Below are 17784 nucleotides of genomic sequence, written 5' to 3' on the forward strand. Positions count from 1 at the left end.
TTACTGTCACCTCAATGGATTGTGGTAAGTTCTTCCCCCCCCCCCCCCCCGAAATAGCCACGCAGCAAGTACGTCACTTGCCACACGGCCATTATTTGAAAAAAAAAGAAAGACCTACCTTTTACCTGCTGCAGTAAAAGTGGGCCTCAGCACACGTCAAAAACACACGCCAGCAGAGGCCCTCTTTTGCAGCAGCTTCGTAAAAGGGGCCCTCAGGAGCACACATTTAGGAGCTCAACTTTTTTTGAACACCAGATATGTTTTTTTTAGCATGTGCCAAAGAACCTTAACATGCATACAAAGGAGGTCATTTTATAAGAATCCATACATGTAAACAACAACATTTATATACATATACAGGGATTTGTTTTGTGCCGGTACGCACCAGTACGGCATACTGGCATCTTTTTTTCCCTGGCCAGTCCTTCTCGCTCCCCCTCTTCCCTGGGACCTTCTTCTTTAGTGACTCGGCAGTGATTAAGGGAGGCTTCTGGCATTGGGGCCTTCCCTCTGCGAGTCCCACCTATGCAGAAACGGGAAGTTGAAAAGTAGGCGGGCCTCGAAGAGGGAAGGCCCCAACACCGGCAGCCTCTCTTAATTGCTGCACTGACTGATGCTGGCTGGTGTCCGGACTTTCAAGCAGGCAGGCAGACAGGAGAGAAGGAGGATGGGTGTGGGAGGAAGATCCACTGGATATGGATAGCAGGGGAGGACGGGAGAAGGAGAATCACTGGACATGGATGAGTGGGGAGGGCAGGGGAGAGAGGAGAATCGCTGGACATAGATGGGAGGGGAGGTCAGGGGAGAGAGAATCACTGGATATGGATGGGAGGACAGGGGAGAGAGGAGAATCACTGGACATGGATGGCAGGTGAGGACAGGGGGCAGAGGAGAATCACTGGACATGGATGGGAGGGTATGGCAGGGGAGAGGAGAAATGCTAGACATGCATGAGGGGAGGGCAGGGGAGAGAGGAGAATGCTGGACATGGATGGGAGGGGAGGGCAGGGAAGAGAGAATCACTGGACATGGATGGGAGGGGAGGGCACGGGAGAGAGGAGAATCACTGGACATGGATGGCAGGGGAGGACAGGGGGCAGAGGAGAATCACTGGACATGGATGGGAGGGGATGGCAGGGGAGAGGAGAAATGCTGGAAATGGATGGAGAGGAGAGCAGGGGAGAGAGGAGAATTGCTGGACATGGATGGATGGAAGGGAGGGCAGGGTAGAGAGGAGAATTGATGGACATGGATGGATGGAGGGGTGGACAGGGGAGAGAGGAGAAATGCTGGACTTGGATGGAGGAGAGGGGAGATAATTATTGCTGGATACGGATACAGGGAAAGGAAGAGAGAGGAGAAACAATGGACATGGATTGAGGGGAGGAATGAGAAAAGAAGCAGTTGTAAATGGATAGAGATGAGGGAAAGGGAAAACTGCACATAGATGGAGAAAATAGGCAAAAGCTGGATCCACGTTATACCTCCTCCAGTCATTTCCATGGAAGACCCAGCTTGTACTTGCTGACCTGAACATGTATACTCTGGAGGAAAGGAGGAACAGGGGTGATATGATACAGACGTTCAAATATTTGAAAGGTATTAATCCGCAAACGAATCTTTTCCGGAGATGGGAAGGCGGTAGAACGAGAGGACATGAAATGAGATTGAAGGGGGGCAGACTCAGGAAAGATGTCAGGAAGTATTTCTTCACGGAGAGGGTGGTGAACGCTTGGAATGCCCTCCCGCGGGAGGTGGTGGAGATGAAAACAGTAACGGAATTCAAGCATGCGTGGGACAGGCATAAAGGAATCCTGTGCAGAAGGAATGGATCCACAGAAGCTTAGCTGAAATTGGGTGGCGGGGGGAAGAGGGGTTGGTGGTTGAGAGGCTAGGATGGGGGAGGGCAGACTTATACGGGGTCTGTGCCAGAGCCGGTGATGGGAGGCAGGACTGGTGGTTGGGAGGCGGGAAATACTGCTGCACAGACTTATACGGTCTGTGCCCTGAAAAAGACAGGTACAAATCAAGGTAAGGTATACACATATGAGTTTATCGTGGGCAGACTAGATTGACCGTGCAGGTCTTTTTCTGCCGTCATCTACTATGTTACTATGAATGTAGGGAAAGAAATGAAGAAGAACGGAGGAACGTAAAGAAATAAATGGAAAGGAAGCGCTGGAAATGGAGTTAAGAGAACAGATAGCAGCAGAATCAGAGACTGGGATTGACATGATCAGAAAAACAAAGAGGGGCATGGTTGAAAGGGACTCCCAAGTTTTGTTGGGGACATCCTCACAAAACATCCCGATGAAGGGGCAGGGAAACCCGTATTATTGAAACAAGATAGATGTCCATCTTTTGTTTCGATAATATGGTTGGGGATGCCCAAAGTTTGGTCGTCCTTAGAGATGGTCATCCCTAGACTTGGTCGTTTCTGATTTTCGGTGATAATGGAAACCAAGGACGTCCATCTCAGAAATGACCAAATGCAAGCCCTTTGGTCGTGGGAGGAGCCAGCATTTGTAGTGTACTGATTCCCCCCCTCAAATGCCAGGACACCAACCAGGCACCCTAGGGAGCACTGCAGTGGACTTCATAAAATGCTCCCAGGAACATAGCCCCTTTACCTTGTCTGCTGAGCCCCCCAACCCCCCCCCCCCCCCCGAAAACCCACTACCCACAACTGTACAACACTACCATAGCCCTTATGGGTGAAATGGAAAGCCTAGATGTGGGTACAGTGGGTTTCTGGTGGGTTTTGAAGGGCTCACATTTACCAGCACAAGTGTAACAGACGGGGGGGGGGGGGGGGGGGGGATGAGCCTGGGTCTGCCTGCCTGAAGTGCACTGCACCCACTAAAACTGCTCTAGGAACCTACATACTGCTGTGATGGACCTTAGTATGACATCTGAGGCTGGCATAGAGGCTGGCAAAAAATATTTTAAAGATTTTTTTGAGGGTGGGAGGGGGATAGTGACCACTGGGGGAGTAAGGGGAGGTCATCCCTGATTCTTTCCGGTGGACTTTTGGTCATTTTGACCACCTTTTTGTGCCTTGGTCGTAAGAAAAACAGGACCAGGTAAAGTCATCCACGTGCTCGTCAGGGACTCCCTTTTTTTTCCATTATGGGTTGAGGACGTCCATGTGTTATGAATGCCCAAGTCCCGCCTTCGCTATGCCTCTAATACGCCCCCTTGAACTTTGGCCGTCCCTGCGACCGAAGCAGTTTGGGGCATCCAAAATCGTCTTTCGATTATACCAATTTGTGTCGAAAGATGGGCATCCTTCTCTTTCGAAAATGAGCCTGAAAGTCACCAGACAGCAAAGGTAGAAAAAAGTCATTTTATTTTCATTTTAGTGCTTGGAAATATGTCCAATTTGAGAATTTACATCTGCTGTCTTATTTTGCACTGGGTATACTGGAGCTATAACAGCTTATAGAAATTATTTATAATGAGAAAAAAAAATCACGTTATTTTTTTCCTATACTGGTATAATATTTTCAATGATGCCTGTTTATATGTGCCATGGTTAGCATAAGGGGTGTGTCTATCAGAGGGATGGAGCCTTAGGTGGTGACCCTACCCATAATGAGTACTAAGTTTGCTCAAAAACGAATATCCCTTTCTACTGAGCACAATTTTGTCTTCTCAAAGGAAGGCAATTTTCTAATAGACCAGTTTGTCTAGGTTAGACGCTATTGTCTCATGTTATTGGTTTTGAAAATTTTCTCCAAATATTTATGACTCTAACTTGCAGAACAACCTCTGGAGGAGTCACGTTTATTTATTTATTTATTTATTTGTTACTTTGCTGTTGTCAGGTTGAAGTTATTTTTGTGTACTGTTTTGCTTTGTGTAGAGGAAGAATTCTTTCATAGAATGTCATCTGAATTATTCCCTTTTGAACACGTTGAATCACTTCTTTCTCATGATTCTTCTGTAGGGCAAATGCCCTGATAATAATTTTAACATGCAGGTAATGGCAAATGTTGCTTCTAATTGATATAATGATCTGACAGGTCAGTTTAACTTTTCAAAGTGTAGATCAAAATGTATGTTTAATGTAGGTCACATACATTTATAGATAATGTCAGAAACATTTTGGGAGCCACCGTGACATTTGAAAATGTGGCATCGAGAGACTTTAAAAATCAAGTAGTGATTTTGCTTCTGATTATAAAGCCATTTGTCCAGTGAAATTCAAAAGATGCTGAAACTAGGAACATAATGGATGTCAGAGTATGCATTAAACTTTCCAATGAGTCAAGCTGCATTATTTTTCAGTTTTTCATCATCTGTTCTGCTAAAAACATGAAGAAAACTGGTAAATGTTGCAGTAAGCTTCATCAGAGCTAGTGTCAGTTTTGTACATGATCACCTCCAAAACTTTGTACTTCAAAGTTTCATTGGTAAGTTCTGAAAAAGTCTTATGTAATGTTTCAAACTCATTTGTTCTCATATTTGTATGCCTGAGACATCAAGGGTGTCTTGTTCTTTTCTTCAATGTGATCAAACTGATTTCTTGATCAATGAAATCTCAGTGAATATAACTGCAGAAAACAAGTCAATAGTCTCTGTGATGTTGTAGAATTGAATTGTTTCAACAATTCTGCCATTGATACATTTTTCAACTGTTCAAGATAATTCTCAATTCTCTTTGTCTCATCTCTTGTAGACTTTGTCAGGTTATTATTAAAAACAATTCTTACAGTTAAAGCACAGTGCTTTTGTTGAATATGGGGCTCATTTTCAAAGCACGTAGACTTACAAAGTTCCATAGGTTACTTTGGTGCTCATTTTCAAAAGAGGGAAATGTCTAAAACATGGCGTAAAGCATCATTTGGACATTTTTCTCACAAAAATGTCCAAATACGTATTTTTGAAAACTATTTTTTGAATTTGGTTTTATGTTGCTCATCTGCAGTGCGTCCAAATTTCAAGAGGTTGTGTCAGGGCCGTGTTAAGGGTGGAATTTGGGAGTCCCTAAGACTTGGATATTTTCAGTCATAATGGAACAAAACAAAACCATCCAGGACTAAAACTAAGACATTTTGAGCTAGACCTGTTTTTAGAATGAATAAGGCACAAAAGGGTACCCTAAACAACACTGGAGAAAATTAGAGATGACCTCTCCTTAATCCCCCAGTCATCACTTACCCCTTCCCACCCACCCCCAAAATGTGATTAAAAACATTACTTACCATCCTCTATGCCAGTCTCAGATATTATACTCCCCCTACCTGTTACACTTGTGGTGGAAACTGTAAGCCCTCCAAAACTCACCAGAAACCCACTTTACTCACATATAGGTGCCCCCTTCACCCATAAGGGCTACTGTAGTGGTGTACCATTGGGGGTAGTGGGTTTTGGGTGGGTTTTGGAACACTCAGTAGACAAGATAAGGGAGCAATGTTGAGATGTTTACATGGGGGCATTTATTTGAAGTCCATTGCAGTGCCCCCTAGGGTGCCCCATTGCTCTCCTGGGATGTCTGGGGGACCAGTCTAGTAAAAATGCTGGCCCCTCATACATCCCAATGTCTTGATTTTCAACGTTTTTCACTTAGAAATTTTTTTTTCAAAAATAAATGTACAAAGCACAAAACCTTGTTTGAAACAATATTTGAAACAGAAAAAAGGTAGACATTTTCTTTTTTTCAAAAATGACCTTCTTTCCTTTTCGGATTTTGGACATTTTGTGCAAAACGTTCAAAGTTGGACTTAGATGTAATGTTGAAAATGCCCCTCTATGGAACTTTGTAAGTCTAAGTTCTTTGAAAATACTCCTCTCTGTATGACAGGACAATTCTATCACAGGCATTGAAAACGTTTGACAGTTTTTTCTCTTATTTAGTAATTTTACATTGGCTTCCAGTATGGGAAAGAATTTTGTTTAAATTAGCTAGTTTGACATTTCAGGTTCTTTATGGTATTACATCTGAACTAGGAACAAAGCTAGTGCTGGTTCCTTTCTTTAGATTTTATGTTTACTTGCAATGCCAAATGATTATTTGTTCCCCTGTTCTTAAAGGTGTGCAGTTATTTAAGATAGCAGACACTTACATACTGCCCTGAAAATGACAGATACAAATCAAGGTAAGGTATACACAAAAAGCACATATGAGTTTTATCTTGTTGGGCAGACTGGATGGACCGTGCAGGTCTTTATCTGCCATCATTTACTATGTTACTATCTATGTGTGTCTATGTATTTATATGTGTATATCTATCTATCTATCTATATATATCTATATACCTATATTGTGAAGATGAGGACGAGGGGGGGATAAAATGGAAGTGGAAGAGGAAGAAGTGAGGAGGGTCAAGAGGAAAGGGCGACACAACAAAGCCTTGCCCTTACTACTTCCCCAGAGAGAGAAAAGAAAAGGGTTTCCCCCCACGGGAAAATGGAGGATGGAGAAAGACTACAATACCCAGCAGCCCCAGGGAAAACCCTGGTACAGGAACTATCCTCCCCAGCAGCCTCCAGGGGAGCACCTTGACAAGGCCAGGGAGGTATCCCCAGGGGGCAATCAGGAGAAGGATGAACAGCTGAAAAGTGGGTGGGACGAGGAACCCATGGAGTGGCAAGAGGCTGAAGAGGGAGAGAGAGGGGAGAGCCTGGAGGAGCCGATGGATATAGCAGCATGGGCTTAGTCACTGGGAAAAAAGCTGAGAAAGTAGGTGACTTCTTGGTATGGCAGCTGGGCTGAAAGGGGAAATAAGAAGGGTCATGTGGGAGGAGGGTCAGTGATAATGAAAGTGTGACCCAGAAAGGGTGGGACCCTTATATCTCCCCATAGAGTTCAGGCTGTTTTGAACTGTGTGCTACTGAACTACTCAGAGTGAAAAGTGTGCTGTTTTGGGGAGGGATTATTGTTTTGCTCTGTGTGGACTACTCAAAGAAAAAGGAAGAGGTTTTTTTTTTTTACTGTTTGCCCTGGCACTCGGAGAAGACTTGTGGCAGTGTTTTTTTGTTGTTGTTGTTTGTTTGTGCTGCAATCAGCAGACCCTCTTCTCAGAGAGGGGAAGGGGGGGGGGGAAGCACTTGATTGTAGGACTGCTTAAAGGGGAACAAACTTAATTCTGGAAGCAGTGGGGGTTATGTGGCTTTTTACCCTGCTGTGCTAAGTCCCCTAGAAGGGGAAACAGTGGGGCTGTGTTTTGGGGCTCCTGTTTTATTTTGAACTGCTGGACTGTGAACACCAAGGAAATAAAACCGTGCTGATTTTTCTTTTGGAGTTTTGATTACCTTAAGTCAGGTCCTGTGGATTACAGTGGGCTGTGAGACTGGGCATGAAGCTGGTTCCTTAGCCGGAGTCTCCAAGACACAGACAAGATCCTGAGAGTCCCTGGAGGAGGGATGGATCCTTCACTATCTATCTATCTATCTATCTATCTATCTATCTATCTATCTATCTATCTATATTACACACATACCCCTATACTGGAGATAATGCTTCCCTGACCTCATGCCATTTCCGGCATGACTGAAAATATTTTTTTACCACTGGGGGCTTACCTGGCAGTAATTGGGCAGCACCGAGCACTGACCGGTGGTAAAAGCACACTCAGGAAATGAGGCAAGTTCATACTTACTGTACAACAATTTCCTTTTTTTAAAACAAAAAACACTATGGTAAAAGGGGCCTTGGCGCGTGGCCAATCCACAAATCATTGCCACCACAAGACCCTTTTTACTATAGCTTGGTAAAAGAGCCTCTTAGCAAATATATATTAGAGATAACTTTCAGGCAGCCCAAACTAAACAAAAGACCTGGTATGATTATAAGGCTCAAAATACAGAGTTTTATGAGGGCTAGCAGGTACTTGGTTTAGTCCCAGTATGTCAGAATAAACTTCAGGCTAACTGGGTAGCACCTTACAAGGTCTTAAGGTGCCTAAACGATACAAACTATATTATATCTATGGACTTTCAAGATAGAAAGCAGTGTACATTTCATGTAAATATGTTAAAAGCCTATGCAGATCGCACAGCTATGGTGTTAGCTATGTGTAGCCCACTATAAGATTGTCGGAATAGTGAGCGCAGACCTGACCTCTTAGCAAAGACATTACCAGAGTGATCTACATAACAAGTTGTAGTGGGAGAACAATTACTTTCTACCCAGAAATAGAAGCTAGAAGCAGTATTGCAAAAGTATGCTGATGTGTTTTCAACTAAACCAGGAATTACTCATTTGGCTAATCATAATGTAGACACTGAAGCAGAGTGCCTATCAAATATCTGCTGAGGTGGAGAAACAAATGAAGCAGGAGAATGATGAGATGCTAGCCCTAGGTGTTATAAAGAAGTCTCATATTCCCTGAGCTTATCCTGTAGCTCTTGCCCCTAAGAAAGATGGCACAGTAATTGATTTGATTTGCTTACTTTATTTATTTTTTGTCTATTAGATTGTAAGCTCTTTGAGCAGGGACTGTCTTTCTTCTATGTTTGTGCAGCGCTGCATACGCCTTGCAGCGCTATAGAAATGCTAAATAGTAGTAGTAGTTCTGTGTGGATTACAGGAGGCGTAATAAATGTACTATATTTAACACTTATCCAATGCCCTGTATGGACAAGTTCCTAGATCATTTAGCTGGGGCCCCGTACCTGACTACAATGAACCTTATTTGAGGGTACTGGCAGATCCCCCTAACAGATGCTGCTCAGGAGTGATCAGCATTTATACCTTTACAGGTTTACTGCGATGTCATTTGGAATTAAAAAATGCCCCTGGAACCTTTCAGTGCTGTTAGATGGACTCCAGGAGCATGCTAAGGCATTCCTTAATGGCATTGCTGTGTATAGTCACAATTGGGACGACCACTTGATTCATTTAAGTGGGGTATTAGACCAAATCAGGGAGGCACGCCAGGCCATCAAGCCTAGTAAATGTCAGGGTATGGCAGAAGTGCAGGGTGGACAGCTAAAGCCTAAGCCAGCTAAAGTGGAAGCTATACAGAATTGGCCCACTCCCCAAACCAAAAAGCAAGTATTAGCTTTCCTTGGGACATCAGGGTATTACAGGAAGTTTGTGCCTCACTATAGCACCATGGCCAAGCCCCTGATTGACTTGACAAAAAAGAGACTGCCCTGAATCATTACCTGGTCACCAGAGTGTGAAGTGGACTTCCAAAAATTAAAGTCTGCATTGGCTACCACTCCAGTACTAGTAGCACCTGATTACCAACAACGATTTGTGGTACAGACTGATGCCTTGACATGTGGCATTGGGGTAGACGTGAATTGTTTGTTTACTCTTTCAAAAAATACTAGGACTAGGGGGCATGCGATGAAGCTACAAAGTAGCACATTTAAAATGAATCAGAGAAAGTTTTTCTTCACTCAATGTGTAATTAACCTCTGGAATTCATTGCCAGAGAATGTGGTAAAGGTGGTTAGCTTAGCAGGGTTTAAAAATGTCTGGACAGATTCCTAAAGGAAAAGTCCATAGACCATTATTAAATTGACTTGGGAAAATTCACTGCTTATTTCTGGGATAAGCAGCATAAAATGTATTGAACTTTTTCAGGATCTTGCCAGGTATTTGTGACTTGGATTGGCCACTGTTGGAAACAGGATGCTGGGCTTGATGGACCTTTGATCTGTCCCAGTGTGGCAATACTTATGTACTTACCTAGACACCACACACAAAATTGTCTTCCAATCAAAATAAAATCAATAAAAAAGCTATTACATATATATTTTTTTCTTTTCTAGGGTTTATTATTTTTAGCCTTAATTTCTGGCATATAAAGTCAGTTGTGATAAATGCATCTATTCCTGTGAATAGAAAAATTGGGGACTACAAAGTTGGCAGCAGCAGTGGAAGATGGATGCTAAGAGGCATGTAATATTCTTACATTTTATTTTTTATCATTTCTCATTTCTTGGTAGCTTTTCAAATGAAGGAAATACATGTCAACTCATGTTTCCTGCCTTAGTAGAAGGGATTGAATAACTTTCTTCATTTTCATAGTCAGTAGGCAGCTCTGATTAGTATGTATTTCCAGAATCATTGTGGTACAGGGAACTGACACAAGGCACTCAATAAGGATAGGTGGAGGCAGTTATTGGGTAATCTAAATGTGCAAATTAGATCTGTGAAGGAAGCCCTGTTTTACACAGCTCTCACCCCAGCCTGGAGTTCCAGAGAGTGCACTCCCCAACCACTGAAGTGCAAGCAAAAGTCATTGATGTGGCTACATATACTGCCAGTGGCGTACCGAGGGGGGGGGGGGTGGGGGCGGTCCACCCCGGGTGCACGCCGCTGGGGGGGTGCCGCGGCGCGCGCCTGTTGCCCTGTCTCAGTCAGAGAAAGTTCGCAATTCGCATGTGTTCACTGCTCCCTCTGAGTCTGCCCCGGAACAGGTTACTTCCTGTTCCGGGGCAGACTCAGAGGGAGCAGTGAACACATGCAAATTGCGAACTTTCTCGGAGACAGGGCAACAGGCGCACGCCACGGCACCCCCCCCCCCCCCCAGCAGCGTGCACCCGGGGGGGTGTCATTTTGCCAGGGGGGGGGGGTCGCGCTGCACCCGGGGGGGGGGGGGGTGCGCATCGGCGATCCGCCCTGGGTGTCAGCTAGGGTCGGAACGCCACTGTATACTGCTATATATATATATATATAAGTTGTCCTTACTTTATCTTTCACATTTGAAATTCAGTGTCTGATTAGGACAATTTTTTCTCTTTGTCATCAAAGTAATAGCACAAAATATAAACCCATCATATGCAGTATCATAATAGTGTATTTATGGCTTTCAAAAAGAACTCTCAAGATATAGGAAGATTTCCTAGTCATGTTTGGAGTTTATAGTTCAGAAATGTAAAGTAAAAATGATGGCAACCATTACCATAAAAGCAGTACAAGTCATGAAGGGAAAGAAGCAGATTATGAAAATGAAAGAAGCACTTTCCGTACGATGATACATTATGAAGGCAGATAGAAGTATTATAGTGCAAGAAAAGTAAAATTATAGCAAATAGATTTAAAAATTGCTACTTGAGAAAGATATGATTGAAATGCCAAGGGCTGAAATGTATTTTCAATTACTTATTGTACAAGGAATTCCAAAGCAATTTTAACTTAAACTAAAGTGAATAATTTTTTACAAAGGTGCAGACTAAACTGAAATGTGTCCTTTTATACCTTCAGTTTGTACTTAATAAACAATGTTAGATCTCATTTATCAATTCTTTATGTTCATGTAGATCTGAAGCAGAATGTTGTATACTGGTGCACATTTCATCTCTTAAAAGATGTAAAAATTACCATTTACAAATGTAAATTGGCATATATGTATAAGTAGTCAATTTAGAAAAAGTGTCACTTACAAGTGTGTGCATTCAGCATGCATAGAACTGAATGGGGGTTGTGCTGTAGGATTGTTAGAACACTGAAATTATTTCTTATTTTTCAACATTAAAACATATAGTTCAAAAATTATCCCATTGGCATTTGGAACTGCTCTGAAGCATGCATAACTGCAGCTACCAAGTTTTTTTGAACCATGGGTTTGGAGGAGAGATTAAGGGGAAAATTGTGTTTACCTCTCTGATGTTCAAAACTACTTCGAACAGAAACAAATTGTGTTTTTGAGCTTGGATCCTTAATTTGTTCCCTTAGTTAAAAAAAATGTTCTATTTGTTCTCTTCCCTTCTTATTCTGCTGGACACAATATTAATCATTTTTCTTTTTCACTCCTTTTCCTCCCATATCCTCTACTTGCGCCTCTTGCCACCTGGAGGAGTAGCATAATAGTTAAAGCAGCCGGCTGAGAACCAGGGAAGCTTGAACCAAATCCCACTGCCACTCCCTGTGGTCTTGGGTAACTCACTTAAGGTCCCTTTTACCAAGCTGCGGTAAGCACTAACGTGTTCTTACTGCAGCTTAAAATGGTATACAGTGGGGCAAACTGCAGCATCCTGCTGTAAGTTGCAAATGTAACAAAAATAATCCCAACTAAATACCCTGGTGTTAATCAACAACAACACAAACAATTAACCAGAGACTAAAAAATGTGGATACGGGAGTACAATAAAAGTTTGATGCACATCTGACCCTGTCTATATTAGATATACTATAGCAATAATGCTAAGTATTTTGGGAGGGCTCTCAGAGTATTAACTCACCCAAAAATGAGAAATCACACTTATTTTTGTAAATCTCAAAGGGTGGTTGAGCATCTCAATCATAGAGCCTCTCCGTGGTTTTTTTATATATATATTTTTTCTTTTATGTGTACGCTTCCTTCTCAAAAACCACAATAGTGCTCTAAAACTGCAAAATAAATGTCGAATGTGCACATCAAATTTGTACCCCTGGTACCACTGTCCCTCTCACAACACACAACTCATAAATATTAGTTCATGTATTCAAGAGGCTCTGAAAAATAAAGTTCACTTATCTTTCCTTATGTTTCTTAGATGTTCCAACTTGGCTGTTAGAATATTTTTTTCACATGTTGCTTCTCACCAAAAGCCGCTTTGCCTGAATATAATTTTCACACGAATGCAAAACAGCATCTCACTTTATAAAGCATCAAGAGTCCAACACTGCAGGGTTTCGTTGAAAAACTTCCTCAGGAACTCTAAATGTCTTCAATCATCAAATAGTGGAGCAAACAGGAGATAGAGGGGGAGATATAGAGGAACAGTTGTGGTTGCGGAAGGGGGGGACTAGCAGTAATGGACAAGGAGCTGAGAAGGTGAAACAGAGAAGGCAAGTCAGTGAATGTAAGAGTTACAAGGTTCAGACAAGGGCAAACAGACAAAACGATAACAAAGAACTCAGCAACTTTCTCCCAAACCAACAATTCTTCCATTCTCCAAATCCACAAAATCGCAAATGTGTCTTTAGACAACTTGGCTCTTACTCCAGACACTTTTATATCAGGTCTAACTCTGTACATTTTTATTTCCTCCAATGTGAAACTGTTTTGTTATCCATTATGGGCTGAGACATTCATTCTTTATGACTGCCCAATTCACGCCTTCGAAACTCCCCCTCTGGAGATGTTCTAATCTGGACGTACTGTCTATTTAGACTGTTTTTGTTGTTGTTTGATTACATACTTTGGATGTTTTTCCCTGATACAAACGTCTATCTGACTCTTAGGTCACATTTTGGACATTTTTCCTCTTTCGAAAGTGAGCCCCATAATATAAGGGTTATCAGCAATGTCTTAATATTTCACAAATATCTAAAAACGTTTATTTTCAAGAAATGTTTTTAAATTAAGAGTGAATGCAAATGGTTGAAGTTCATTTTCGTGAATGTGATATTCATCATTTAATCGATATACTGCATTTTATCTTTAAGAATACTAGTTTTGTGAACTGTTATTTTATCATTTATTGTAAGCCACATTGAACTGAAATTAATTTTTGGATAATGTGAGCTATAAGTACATATAAATAAATGGATGTCTCTAGCATGTACTAATTTTGGAGCGTGCTAAAAATGCTAGCGCACCTTAGAAAACAGGACCCTTCATTTCGTTGTGTTGGAGGGAAGAAATTCCTAACACCAAACATCAATTTGTTATTAGAAGAAAAAAACAATCCCACTGCAATCTACAATACGCAGTTTAGGCATATGGTTAGATTCTACATTAGAAGGTCATTCACAAGTGAATCATGATGTCTTCAGTGTTTGTTCAATTACATATTCTATGACGGATGTGCTCTTGTCTATCATTAGTCAATCTACAGAAACTAGTATTAGCATTTATTCATTCTAGGTTACATTGTTGCAGTTTTTTCTATTTAGGTATTTCTCAGTTGCTTCTATCCCACCTGCAGTTATTACAAACTACATCTGTAAAGACAATCTTCTGTAAGACAAAATATGATAGAATCTCTCCTCTGTTGTGATCACTTCATTGGCTACCAGTTGTTGCCAGAGTAGACTTTTTTTTTTGTTACATTTGTACCCCGCGCTTTCCCACTCATGGCAGGCTCAATGCGGCTTACATGTTTAAAGTCTTATGTTTGTCTTTCAAAAATTCATATTGCAACTGTCCTTTCTATTTATCTGATCTATTAAAAGTTTGTTCCTGCATCCATATGAATAAGTTTGAACTATCCTTACCTTCTTCTATTACACTGCTTTCTTCTTAAAAAAAAAAAGCAAAAAAAAAAAACCTAATCATTTAATTATGCAATTCCATCTACGTGGAACATGTTGCCCTATCTATTAGAAGTGAGGCTAATTATCTAAAGTTCAGAAAAATTGAAGACGTGGTTGCTGAGATCTTTTTAATCCACTGTTTATTTGGTATTTTGCATATTATAGTGATAGCGTAAAGAAACCCTCCTACACATGTTTTGAGCTGTATTTATGATTTTGAAATACTAGGCAATTAAAATCACCCATTATTATACCAAATTAGTTGGCTTCCTTATTTCTGTTAGCATTTCATCATTTGCCTCTTTATTCTGGCCATGTGGTAGCGCAGCCCCATTGCTATTCTCTTCCCTTTCTGACATGGAATTTCAATACATAAGGATTCTACACTACATTTTGCATCTGGCAGAACTGTAACTCAATGCATCTACATTCCTTCATAGAACAGGCTCTTACCAAGCACTCTCTGGGCACCTAAATAAAGGCACCCTGTTATTTCATAAGGGTGTACTTAAGTGGCATAGCACATAAATGCAATGAGGTATTTGCATAGGCAAGCATAGGAAGTGTATGGACATAGCTGCCATTACAGAGTTCTCTAAGTTTCACAGAGAATTATTATTATTATTAGCATTTGTATAGCGCTACCAGACACATGCAGCACTGAACATCTGACACAAAGAGACAGTCCCTGCTCAAAAGAGCTTACAATCTAAGCGCAACTGGTTGTATTCTGATTTGCGTGCACAATTTAATCAGCTTAACAAGCCAATCAGCATTGATAATTGCTACTTAACAGCTTTCTTTTCCTGCTGTCTCTCATACTAGGTTGCAATCAACATCATACTCTGCTTTCCTTGCCTTGAGTCCTTCCCTATGGAATTTCCTGCCACTTGCCCTGCATAGAGAGCAATCATACTCTTGAGTTTAAAAAGTATATTAAAAACTAGATTTTTGCTAAGTTTCTGGGAGGTTGGTCCCAGCGGACGAATCAACTCTGCTCCTTCATTTTCTATTTTAGATTTTAATTTCTTTCTTGCCTATTTTCTCTTTTCTTATATTAATTGGAGTTCCTTTTGATTTTAAATTGTTTTATTTTGATTTGATTTGATTGTTAACTGCATTGATTTTACGAAGGGCAGTATATTAGAAACTATAGAAACATGATGGCAGATAAGGGCTGAGTGGCCCGTCCAGTCTGCCCATCCTCAGGAACCATTAACTCCTCCTTTTCCTAAGAAATCCCATGGGTCTGTCCCATGCATTCTTAAATTCTGACACAGTCCCCATCTCCACGGCCTCCACCGGGAGGCCATTCCATGCATCTACCACCCTTTCCTTGAAAGATTATTTTCTCAGATTCCTCCTAAGCCTTTTTCCCCTTAACTTCATCCTATGCCCTCTCATTCCAGAAGTTTCCCTCATTTGAGAAAGGCTTACCTCCTGTACATTAACACCATTAAGGTATTTAAACATCTCTATCATATCCCCTCTCTCCCACCTCTCTTCCAACGTATACGTGTTGAGGTTCATGAGCCTATCCCTATATGTTTTATGATAGAGACTGCTGACCAATTTTGTAGCCACCCTCTGGACTGACTCTATCCTGTTTATCTTTCCATAGGTGCGGTCTCCAGGATTGCACACAGTATTCTACATGGGGCCTCACCAAATTCTTGTTCAAGGGCACTATCATCTCTTTTTTCCTGATGGCCATTCCTCTCCTTATGCACCCATGGATTCTTCTGGCTTTGACCATCACCTTTTCTACCTGTTTGGCCACCTTAAGTTTATCAGACAAACTTACTCCCGTGTCCCTCTCTTCTTTCATACACAGAAGCACTTCACCCCCTATACTGTACCATTCCCTTGGGGATTTTTGACCCAAGTTGATGACCCTGCATTTCTTAGCATTAAATCTTAGTTGCCATTTTTGGACCATTCTTCAAGCTTTGCTAGATCCTTCCTCATGCTATCCACACCTTCCAGTGTGTCCATCCATTACAGAGTTTGGTATCATCCGCAAAGAGACAAACCTTACCAGACAGTCCTTCCACAATATCACTCACAAAGATGTTAAAAAGAGCCTGCGGCACACCACTGATATTTTTCTTTTTCTCAGAGCAAACTCCATTTACCACTACCCTCTGTTTCCTACCACTTAACCAGTTCTTAACCCAATCAGTCACTTTAGGTTCCATACTGAGGGCATTCAGGTTACTTAAGTCACCTGTGCGGAACCATGGCAAAGGCTTTTCTAAAATCCAAGTACACCACATCTAGCACCCCTCCCACATCCAACTGTTTGGTCAGCCAGTCAAATAAGTGAATCAGATTTGTCTGACAAGATCTGCCTCTATTGAAACCATGGTGCCTCGAGTCCTGCAGTCCATTTGATTCAGGAAACCTCACAATCCTCCACTTTAAAATTTTTTCCATTAGTTTACTCACCATTGAGGTCAGACTGACTGGTCTGTAATTTGCAACCTCCTCCTTATTTTCATTCTTGTGCAGAGGGACCACATTTGCCCTTCTCCAGTCCTCCAGGACCAATCTAGGTTCCAAGGAAGCATTGAAGAGATCAGACAGCAGAGCCACCAGAACTTCCACGAGTTCCTTGAGTACCCTCGGATGTATACCATCAGGTCCCATCGCTTTGTCTACTTTTAGTTGGTCAGCTCCTTATGAACACAGTCTTCTGAGAAAGGTTCCAGTCTACCATACATCCATCTTCATTAGCATTTGTTTTCTGTAATACTGCCCCCGGCCTTTCTTAAATTACCAATAAACAATAGACTAAAATTATTGACACTAATTGGCATTAATTAGAATTTATGCGCACAACTTGCTAAGTGTATTCTGTAACATGGTGTGTATAAATGCTAATGTGCACTGCCAAAAAGAGGGCATGACCCTGATTGTGGAATGGGTGGGTTGTGGTCATTTCTAAAAATTATATGTACTGTTATAGAATACCCCTGCTCTGCGCCTAACTTAGTTGCCGGCATTTACACCAAGTTTTACTTGACGTAAATCCTGCAACTAGATTTGGTCCTAGGTGTATTCTATAAACCATGCCTAACTTTAGGTGGAGTTTATAAAATATACCTAGGCATATTTTTTTCTGTGACGATTTTTAAGGCATCATGTGTAGAATCCAGCCCTATATGTTTAAAAAGTTTGTTATGTATCAATTTTTTCGACACAGAAAATACTTTTTCATTGTTGAAAAAGTATTTTTATAAGTCATTAGTGAAACCCTACTTGGAGTATTGTATTCAGTTTTCGAAACTGTATGTTTCCAAGGACATAAAAAGATTTTAGGCAGTTCAGAGGAAAGCCACAAAAATGGTACTGTGTGTCAAAAGATGTATGGGAAGAGACTGGAAGACCTGAATATGTATACGTTAGAGGAAAAGAGAGAAAGAACAGTTATGATACAGACATTTAAGTACTTCAAAGGTATTAATATACAAATACATTTCTTCCAGAGATGTAGATGCAGTAGAACTAGAGGACATGAACTGAGGTTGCAGAACAGTAGACTTAAGTGTAATGTCAGGAAATATTTTTTTTTTTTCACAGTGAGAGTAGTGGATGCCTGAAATGCCAATCCAGTAGATGTGGTGGAAACAAAAATGGTG

The sequence above is a fragment of the Microcaecilia unicolor genome, chromosome 2 (genome assembly GCF_901765095.1).
Source record: "Microcaecilia unicolor chromosome 2, aMicUni1.1, whole genome shotgun sequence".
NCBI lineage: Eukaryota > Metazoa > Chordata > Amphibia > Gymnophiona > Siphonopidae > Microcaecilia > Microcaecilia unicolor.